The 10,586-nt window shown below is 50.8% G+C and overlaps 1 protein-coding gene across 2 annotated transcripts in view; it reads left to right on the plus strand.

Moving 5' to 3' along the window:
* Kazn (kazrin, periplakin interacting protein) overlaps window positions 1-10,586 on the plus strand; it is a 930,141-nt gene that overhangs the window by 739,110 nt on the left and 180,445 nt on the right. The gene's annotated exons all lie outside the window — the stretch shown is intronic.

Genomic DNA, 10,586 nt, shown 5'->3' on the forward strand with positions numbered 1-10,586 from the left:
AAGTTCGTCTCACCTGAAGTGCTGCCTTCGTTGTTTATGTGCTCCCAGAAACCCTGAAGTCTATTAAAAAAAATATCCAGGCACCCAAAATAGCAAGGTTCATGAGAACAGCATTCCCAAAGTTGGGCAATTCTGAACCTGAGACACACTCAGAAGCCAGTAGAATCATCAAAGCATCCCGGTGAGGCTGAGTCTCTACCCAGCCCCTCACTCCCATCCTATTCCAAGCAGCCTATAAAGGTACCTTTGAGGATTCAGGCTGTCTTCTTTGGGATGTTAATCCCAGAGGGCGTTCACTTTTGAAAGAAACCATTCACATCAAAATTTAAAACTGGACCCAGGCTGCCTTTTTTATCATCCACACATTGCTGCCTTTAAGGAGAAGCATCTTCCAGCCTTATTCACTCAGATGAATCAACGGCACAGGGCACACAGAGCCTGGGCAGCCACTGCAGCTACCGCCTGCAGTAGAAAGACAGGGGTGTGTGTGTGTGTGTGTGTGTGTGTGTGTGTGTGTGTGTCTGTGTCTGTGTCTGTGTGTCTCTGTGTGTGTGTCTCTGTGTCTGTGTGTCTGTGTGTGTGGTGTGGTGTGGTGCGTTGCTGGGTAATGAAGCCTGGAGCCTTGAACCTGCTAGACAAGCACTTGCCACGAAGCCATACCTCTAGTCCATCACTGGGGAATTCTAGACACGTTTTCAACCACTGAACTATGCTCCCAGCTAAGTCTTGCCTTTAAATGTTGTAAAAGCTCCGCCCTCCATACAGCTCCAAAATATGAATATGCTGGGGAAGGTGACCCATGCTCTTGACTTTCTGATTCCAATCTTGTTCTAACCGGCTATCTAAGAGATTGACTCTCTTGGCCCTGTTTATAGCAAACAGACCATATCTTGAATCGTCATAGCAGCTCAAAGAGACAGGTACTATTGAAGTCATCCTCATTTTACAGACGGAACGCTAAGACTTAGGAAGGCTGAGCCACTTTCTCAGTGCGACTAGTAGGCAAAGCAAGAATATGAATACAAGCCTGCCCAGACCTGTGGCCCACAGTCCCCTCAAACCACTGCTCCGGGAGCCACGTATCTGTCACTTCAGTTGTTGCCTAAGGTCAGCAGCTGGGTCCTTTCTGTAGCCCCAGCTCCAGTCAGGCCATCAGAAGATGTGTGACTGAGAGGCTGCCATACCGGAACAGGCTCACCTGGACAATAGCACAGAGATGGCACAGGGAGGCAGCCACCTGCCTAGGGAAAGTGGGCCCGTCACTTACGAGGAGCGTGGCTCAGGATGACAGCTGGTATAGCTAACGTCGAGAAAGCCAGCATGCTCTGGCCCATCATGCATGTCTGCAGCTCCCTTGCAGCCAAACTTCAGCTGCCCCTGGCTCTCAGCGACTGGAGCCGAAGTTCAAATACCCCTGGGCCCCGTACCAGCAGCCCTTCCAGGGACTCTGGGACCTGAAGGAATGGAAGATGCTTGTGGGGCTGGAAGCAGATGGAGCCCATAAAGGTGTGGGGGGGTTAGAATGAAGGCACACCCCACTCTATGGTTTCCACAAGGGACACCCACTGAGGACCTCCAGTGATCTCTGAGGCCTTCTTGCTGGTCCTGAGTTCGGGCTCTTCCCCTTTGCATGGGAGCAGAGACGTGCCCTCTCTGAGCCCCAGTATTTCTTAGCAGAAAGCGTGGGAGTGGGGCCTGGCTCGACACACAGATTCATAAAAAGCAGAGAGGGGGTATATGATTTGTGCGCAGGCTTACAAAATATTAGCTTTCTTCAGGGCCTCCCTCTTTCTCTGTCCCCTTCTCTGCTTCTCCATCCCTCTCTCCTGTCCAACCTCCCTCCGCCTTTAGGCTTTCCAGCTGGGGCCTCTAAGTGGACAGCAGGCTGCAGATAGCCCCGGCTGCTGGGCTGCGGCCAGAGAGATGTGAATGGCACTGGTTGTCCATGCTTATAGCCCAGTGTGCCTTGAGTGGGGAGCCCAGGGGACAGCACCAGCCGCACTGTTAGGGTGACCAAACAGTGTTAGTGGTCTGTAAATGGAGCTAATGTCGGTGCCACAGTCCCGTATGGTAGCGGCTAGTCTGAGATGCCGCCCCTCAGAAAGTCCAGCCCCTCCCCTCCCACAGGCTCTGTCACTGCCTGCTGGGCACTGCCTTGGCTTGGTCCGAGAGTCCAGCTTCTGTCCATGCCAGAACTGCCAGTGTTGGGCCTGCTTCCAAAAAACCAGATGGTCTCACAGGATTCATTTGCCCAGGGTTCACGCCACTGGCAGGAGATGAGAATGTAAGCCTCTAAGAAGTGGCTCAGAAATGAGGCCCGAGGGTTCAGGTGCGGATTGCAGCTTCTGGGAGGAAAGAAAAGAAAAAAGGCGCTTTTCCTGGCCTGCAATAAAATCGAAAGTTTCACCTTTTAGGGCATGTGCCAGATCCATGGCATAAGCAAGCTGGTTCGGCCACTCATCACTCAAGGGTAGTCCCTGGACCCACAGTGTCCGCCTGCCAAGAGCTTGTTAAAAATTCAGTCTCTCGGGCCCTGCCCAGCCCTGCTGAATTCAATCCAAGCTCTAACCTGATCCCCAGGAGACCCCAGTGCTGGTGACAGCTCAGATGGACTCCGCATGCGCATGCATTCTCCAGGGAGGAGAGTAGCCTTAAGTGGTTGAGCTGGGTATGCAGGACTGAGGTGCAAACACATCTGGCGGCCTCCCAGGGCCAGGTGCAGTCCCCCGTCTTTTCATTTCCTGAAAGCATTTATTTTAACTTATTTATTTTGTATGCATCGGTGTGAAAGTGTCAGACTGCCATGGAACTAGAGTCACAGACATTTGTGAGCTGCCACGTGGGTGCTAGGAATTGAACCCGGGTCCTCTGGAAGAGCAGCCAACGCGCTTAACCGCTGCAGTCCTCTATCCTTAGCAAAGGCTCCCTGAGACACTTAGGGAGCTGTGGATGGGGAGCAAGGGTCAGAAGAGGTAAAGCAGCTGGTACTGATCTGGGGACAGAGCTGGGGACAGAGCTGGGACCAGCCTGGATTTTAATAGATGACAAAATGCAGAGTCGGACAAGGCAGCATCCTCGATCTCTGATAGAGGGATACTTGCCCTCTCCGCCCACCCCCAATGCTGCCAGGGGAGATGGCAGACTACTGAGAGACTCAGGCGGCTGCAGCTCCATTCCCTGAGAGAGTCTACTTGCCTGCTGCCTACCTGGCCCCTGCTGAGCGGGCTTTCTTTCACACAGATGTAGAAAATGAAACTCGGAGTAGAAAAGGAACTTGCCAGACACATCTCCGCTGAACCTATCCAAGGACTCATACTCTGGCAAGCCCAGGGCACATATCTCCTGTCACCCAGGAGATCCCTGTAGGTCAGGGTTTCCTCGGCAACGTTCCATCACATCACAGGAAGTGTCCCTTTCCAAAAAAACCATGAGATGATGGCAAGGGGTGGCAGAAGGCATGGCGCCCAGGGTGGTGGGCAGTTCCAGGCTCCCTGGAACCCAGCCAGTGTTCCCAGGTAGGGGATTGGCAGAAATAGTCACTCCCCGGTGGCTCTGTGCACAGAGCCTCACCTGGCTGCAGAGACACAAGACATGAGGGTGAGATTATTCTGAGAGCGCAGAACTGGAGCACCGAGCCAGGGACAGCAGGCATCGGGGACACAGCTGATGTTTTTAATAGAGCCCTTCCACAGCAGTCTAGATAGCAGCTCTGGAGGATGCAGCAGGACCGTTAGCCTGTTTCCAACCTACTGCAGTCATTATGGCTTTAAGAATAGAATGTGTCCCCCTCCGTAGTAGGCGAGCCTTAATATCTGTCACCCTGAGACACTGGAGTTATTTTTATCTATTGCATGTTGTTCTGGGTGGAATCAGCCCTTCCCAGGCCTAAACATGGGGAAGGAGTTGCTAGATTAATTTGCACCTTGCAAGAAGCTTCAGTGGCCGCCCATCCCCTCCCCGACGCTCACCCAAGTCACCCTCTGAAGCCCATGCCAATCATGGCATTCATCTGCCACCCACCGGGCACAGCACCAGTGACCAAGTACAGTATGGCCCTGAGATGGCTCACTGGTGTAATCGTGTGGCATCTGGTCCACCAAGGCAGGACCCCGTGACCTGTGTGGCATGCCATGGGGCCTTCTTCGTTCTAGCATCAGCCTGTAAATGGACCAGTGACTGCCCTGCACACAGAGAAGGATGCTAGTTGTTTCTGTTGGCATAGTGATTGCTGGAGGCCGAGTTTGATCCCCAACACCCACATAAAAGCCTGATGCGGTGACTCATGTTTGTAATCACAGGGCTGGATGTGGTCTTCGGCCACTGGCTTCCTTCCCTTCGCCCTCCCCCACACACCAAACATCAGCACTTCTCCTTGATGGAAAAGCTCCATCACTTTGTGCAGATGTTGCCTGCGATGTATTGGGGCCGCTCCCACCTGTCGGCTCCTGCGAATCCCACTCTAAACACTGCGTGCATGTTTCCATCTCAATTCTACTTTTTCCCTATAAATGTGTTTCCATGGAAACGACTAAGTATCGACAACAATAGCCAGAGCTGGAGGACAATGTTCTTTTTTAAAAAGGATGGGTATGTAAAGAAGGATTGGAAGATACTTGCAATTAGTGGCTCTCCTCTCTGCTACAATGAAATGCCTGGCCACAAGCAACTTAAGGGCCTGAAAGATGGCTCAGCGAGAAAAGGCACTTGCTGCCATCTCAGATGACCTGTCAGTTCCTGGGACCCGCACGGTGGAGGTAGAGAACTGGCTCCTGCCAGTTATCCTCTGAGCTCCACATATGTACTATGGCATAGGCTGGCGCACACACGTGCATATGCACATCACACACACACACACACACACACGAGTGCATGTGAACACGTATGCACATACCCTAAGTAAATGTAATAAAAATAAATGTTTTAAAGCAACTGAAAGAACCCAGGACATATTTGAGCCTACAGTTAAGAAGATATACTCCATCATGGCTGGGAAGATGTGGGGCAGGAAAGCGAGAAAGCTGCTCATAGCCACGGTTGCAAAGCAGAGAGAGGTGGCTTTTGGTGCTCAGCTAGCTTTCCCCTTTCTATGCGGTCTGGGTCCCCAACCTGTGGGATGCTACTGAAGAAGGTTTCCAGAGAGGGTTGGGGGAGATAAGGGGATTCATGCAGGCATGAATCTGACTTTAAAACACATTGTATGCTTGTAAGAAACTATCAGAGAATAAACTAAAAATTAATTTAAAGGGGAAAAAAACAGGTTTGGCCACTCACATACCAGTGTAGTCTCAACACTGTGAGGCTCTGAGACAGGAGGATTGAGCCAGGCAGGGCCTTCCTGGTGGTCAGCCTAGCTCCAGGTGCAGCGAGAGACTTTGTCTCATAGAAATGAGGTGGGCGTGATGGAGTGGGACGGACAGCTGGTGTCCTCTTCGGGCTTCTGTCTGTATGCGCACAAGCACATGCACCTGCACACACGCATGCACGCACACGCTCATACACACATACGCACGCGCGCGCACACACACGCACAAATAGAATAAAAGAAGCATAAGCAAGGGTTCAATGATTGAGCAAAATTAGCACATCTGGAATTACAATCCAAACACCATTTGACAATTGCTATAATTAATGTACAAGCCAAGAATCAGATAACCAGAAGGTGTTCTGAATCCCTAGACTTTAGTTGTCTGTCTGCCGGAGTTATGCCAGGGAGACCTCAGGGGTGCTGTGTGTTGGAGCACTGAACCTAAGAAGACGCACGTGGCCTCTCTGGCGCTGGCTCGTGGGTCCAGGCCCAGGCAGGCTTCCTTTCCCGGTGCACTTTGATCAATCTAACTCCCCGTCCAATCAGATGTGGTAGGGTTTTAATTGCTTTGGATTGATTTTTGCCAGTGGTGCCTTCCAAACCCCCAGCCTGGGGACAGAGAGAGATTAGTCACGTCAGAGGAGGCTCCCCGCTGACAACGGTGAAAACCAGCAGGGTGTGAAGACAGCTTAAAACTAATCTTCAGAATCAGCCTCCTGGGTGGACCCAGGGTGCCAGCGGCCAGCTTGACAAATGGCAGCTGGGTGCCCCGGGGTCACTAAAAGCACTGCAAAGGGGGTTGGGGATGTAACTCAGCTTTCCCAATCCCGAAGCCCTGGATTCTGTCCTGGGTACCACGTAGGTGGAGGCAGGAAGGTCAGATGTTCAAGGTCATTCTCAGCTACCTAGTGAGCTTTGGGTCAGACTCTGTGGCTGCTTCAAGACCTGGTCTTAGCTTCTCTTTTCTCTCTTTTGGTTTGTTTGGCTTAGTTTTCTCCTCTTTTACGTTTATTTGTTTGCTTGCTTGTTTGTTTGTGGGGGGCAGAGGAGTTGCATACCACAGCATGCCTGGAGGTCAGAGGACACTTACCAAAGTGACTTCCCTCCTTCTGCCTTGTGAGTTCCGGGATCCAACTCAAGTTCTCAGGCCTGGTGCTATGCACCTCACACCCTGGGCTATCTTTCCAACCTCTTGTTTTGTTTTCTTGAAACAGGGTCTCCCGTAGCCCAGGCTGGCCTTGAGCTGGCTGTGTATCTGAGAACATTGAATTCTTGATTCTCCTCCCTCCACCCCTAGAGTACTGGGATGAAAGACATGCACTACCGTGCCTTACTCAGGCCAACCTGGTCTACACAGTCAGTTTGAGGCTAGCCAGAGCCGCTAACGAGATACCCTCTGTAAAAGCGCAACAGCAGTGACGGAGCAACTGAAATCACACTTCCCAGGTAGAGATGAAGCTTCAAGAACGGGTTCCTATGAGTGAGTGAGAATGTCCATTGTGCTCAGTGTGCAGGAAGTCGCAGTGGTACTTTCTAGGTAGGATTTGCTAGGGGACTATGTCTTTATATGTTTGTGGCTACTGTAATAAAATACCCGAGGCTGATTTATAATGCATGGAGGGCTATTTATCTCACAGTTCTAGATGGTAGGACATCCACAAGCACTGACCTCTGCCAGACCCTCTTGCTGCTTCACAGCGTTGAGTGGCAAGGCAGAGCTGGCATGCCATCCCAGATTCCTCTTTCTGTTCTTATAAAGCCCCCTACTCCGATCTGGGGGACTTACTCTCAGGACATCATCTGATCCTATACACCCTCCAAAACTCTCATATCCTAGTGCAATGAACATGGGAGTTTGGTGATTAAACGTCTAACACGTGACTCTGAGAGGCTGTTTTCAGAAAGGGGCACGTCCCTAAAGTTGACGTTAAAACAGTGTTAAAGTCAGGCAGGCAGGAAGCTTGGTTTTCTGTTCTAACTCCTTTTAACTTCTGCAACATCTGACAACATCTGGCAGGCAGCTCAGCACTGTATCCAGAAGGTGAGCTCTGGGCTGAGATCGCCTAGGGCCGTTTGTCTGCTGAACACCATCTGTCTGCCCACTTCCCCCCACTGTGGGCCTCGCTGGGATCACAAGTGAAGTGGGGTAATCAGACACACCCTGCAAGGTGGTTGTGATGTTGTGTCTGCACAGAAGAGGTTCATCCCAACCAGGCCTTCCATGGGAACCCCCAGAGTGAATTGCCCCTCACATATCAGCCAGCCCCATGCGAAGAAGGAAAAAACATTGCCTGTCAGCTTAAATGCCAAGCTCCAAGCATCATTTTTCGATAGATTACTTACTCCCTTTGTACATTGGTATAGCTGGCTGGGCATGGTGGTGTGTGTCTGTAAGCCAGATTCAGGAGGAAGAAAGAGGAGGGTCACAGCAAGTTCAAGGGCAGTCTGGGCTCCCAGAGAGACCCTATCTCAAAACAAACAATAACAAAACTCCGCACTGAGAGGCCTAACAAGAAGCCTGCAAGTCAACGCACGTCGGGGGTGGGGCTGTCTACCTCTGGCTCCCATCCAAGGTCAGACCCACCTTCTTCCACACCAAAGTCCAGAGATGCCAAGAGCAGCCAACATTTTGCAAAGAATTGTGGATACAGCTTCTTCCTGTATGAAAATAGCTCACCATGGGATGAGAGCAGCTAATAAGATGGTAATTGGAATTGCTTATTAGGACCTGTCTTCTAAGGTTCGCCTGTGCTTTTAATAGAATCTACAACACATCTGCTTAGCAGGGAAGACAGATCACCCTGGCCTGGAGTATTTTAAAACCAGGTCCCTGCTCTCTGGCTTACCCTACACCCCTACTTCCCCCATCTGTGCCATCTGCTGTGGCGACAGCCTGGCCCTGTGCAAGATTTGAGTGCTGAGACCAGTAAACATGCTTCTTTATGCTCGGGACCCTTTCCTTCCAAGCAAGAAAGTTTGTGGTCTCTGTCCCCCTCCCCCACTAAATGCTAATCTCTTCCAGAGCCTTTGGCCTGGTCTGAAGCCATTCTGGTGGAATTGTGTCCCTCAGGATTCATGGGCACCTTGAGGCTAGGAAAATGACTTTGTTTGGAAAGATGACCTTTACAGACAGGTAGAGTCAGGTTGAGTTCACCCTGGATTAGGACAAGCCCCAGTCCAGGTAGGAGTAGGAGCCTGGGAGACAGGAACAGAGAAACATTTCCCAGGGTCACCGTAACGAAGTGTCACCAATTAGGGTGGCTTGGAAGGACAGGGGTGTGCTTTCTGTCTCAAGTGCTGGCCTGGAGGTCCTAGGAGAATTCTCTCAGCCTGTTGCAGATTCTGCAGTTGCCAGCAGAAGTCTTGGACCTGCGGTGTCACCCTGTGCCTCTTCAGTCACAGGCATTTCCATATTCCCCCATGTGGTCTTATCATAAGGACCCTGAGACTGGACTGGGGTACCTAGCTAATAAAATCCTTGCTTGAGCAAGTGACACCAAAAGCATCCAACCTGACTTCTCCAGAATTCTATCGGAGCCCCTGGCTCCATCCCATAAGCTCCCTGACCGAGACCTGTGCTCACCATATTGTTCCTCTGCCCAGAGTTAGCATACAATAATTTGCTGTTGGTCACTGTTATGTATCTAATCCAAGCCTGGTGTGTTGGTTATAATATATCCCTTGCATCTCAGAATTCAGGAAACAGAATCAGAAGGATCATGATCTCAAGGCTAGCCTGGGCTGCATAGACAGAACCTTTCTCAAAAGGTTTAATCTTAAAATTTACTAGACTCAGATGATCCTGAAGGTCCTTCCAGACTTCCCAGCCATTAGGTCTGACTCCATAAGCATCCAGAAATCTAATATGAGTCTCCAGTTACGGGATTCCCACTGGCCAGATCTGTGAGAGATCCTTGCTTGAGAGACAACCCAGATTGTATGAGATTCTAGGCTGTGAGAGGTCCTAGGCTATGGGCTATCCTGGGCTTTGGGATACCCTGGGTTGTGGGATACTCCAGGCTATGGGAGATCTAATACTATGGGACATCCTGGGCTAGGGGAACATCTCGGTTATGGGAGATCCTTGTCTGTGGGTCATTCTGAGCTGTGGAAAGCTCCTGCAACTAGAATGCCCAAGAATAGGCGAAATTGTAGGCCGTGCTGTGGAATTGTGGCGGAAAGGTAGAACGGAAGTAGGAAGCTGAACAAGAGTGCTTACTTCCCATCCCTGTGGGGGACTTCTGATCTTCCATGCCTTTCTCTTGGGCCTAACGTCCAGGATCATTTTCCCAGACTCCCTTAAGCGTAGCACTTGGTCAGAGCCCTCTGCAAGCAGGGGCACCAGCCACATCTCGGAGCAATCAACAGAGCGTGGGCAGCTGCCATGTGGAAGCCCTCTGTTCCCTTCCCTCATATGTATGACAGGCCTGCTGCTCTGTGAGATCTGCAGGGGTGGTAAGGTTCATTCTTCATTAAGGCTGTACCTGGGTTTAGAGGAAAACATAAAGCAAATTTGCACTTGACTTAGACGAGGGAACCAAAATAGAAATTTCCCCAGTGCTTGATTCCCTAGGATCCCAGACTTCTACTGGGCCCAAGGCTGTCTCTTCATCACACAGAACTATGATATGAGTAACTTCTACTCCTCAGGATGTTGATAGGGTGAAATGACATAACATGAGGGTGTCACCTAGCTAATGTTAGGAGTCTTTTGTGTAGGTAATGGTAGCAACCATCACCATACCAAGTACCTTCAGGCTTTCCAGTGCCTTACTGGTTCAGTGGGATCCCCAGCTGTCATCCTTGTCTTTACACAGCCTTCTGAATATTGGGGAGTGTCGTGTCTATGACCCAGTGGTGTTGGCACTGGAGCAGTTCTAAACAGAAAGCCAGACCTCATCACCCATCCTTGCTAGAACCTTGGGAAGTACTCCTGGGTGGGGGGTGGGGGGGGGCTAGCATTTTGCTCAAGTGTAACTGTGTGCTCCTCTCTTCCTATACCTTGTGCAATCAAAGAATCTTTCTTCCAATATCCTACTTCCCACAATACACTCCCATAAAAACCTAGCCTCTGTTGACTGAAAAGATGGCTCAGCAGTTAGGAGCACTTCCTGCTCTTTCAGAGGACCAGAATTTGGTTCCTAGCACCCACATTGCTCAGCCATCTGTAACTCCAGCTCCAGAGGACCTGAAGCCTTCTGCTGGCCTCTTCAGGCACCCGCATGCAAAGGCGCTCTCTCTCTCTCTCTCTCTCTCTCTCTCTCTCTCTCTCTCTCTCTCT

This window comes from Microtus ochrogaster, chromosome 10 (genome assembly GCF_000317375.1).
Source record: "Microtus ochrogaster isolate Prairie Vole_2 chromosome 10, MicOch1.0, whole genome shotgun sequence".
In the NCBI taxonomy this organism is placed as follows: domain Eukaryota; kingdom Metazoa; phylum Chordata; class Mammalia; order Rodentia; family Cricetidae; genus Microtus; species Microtus ochrogaster.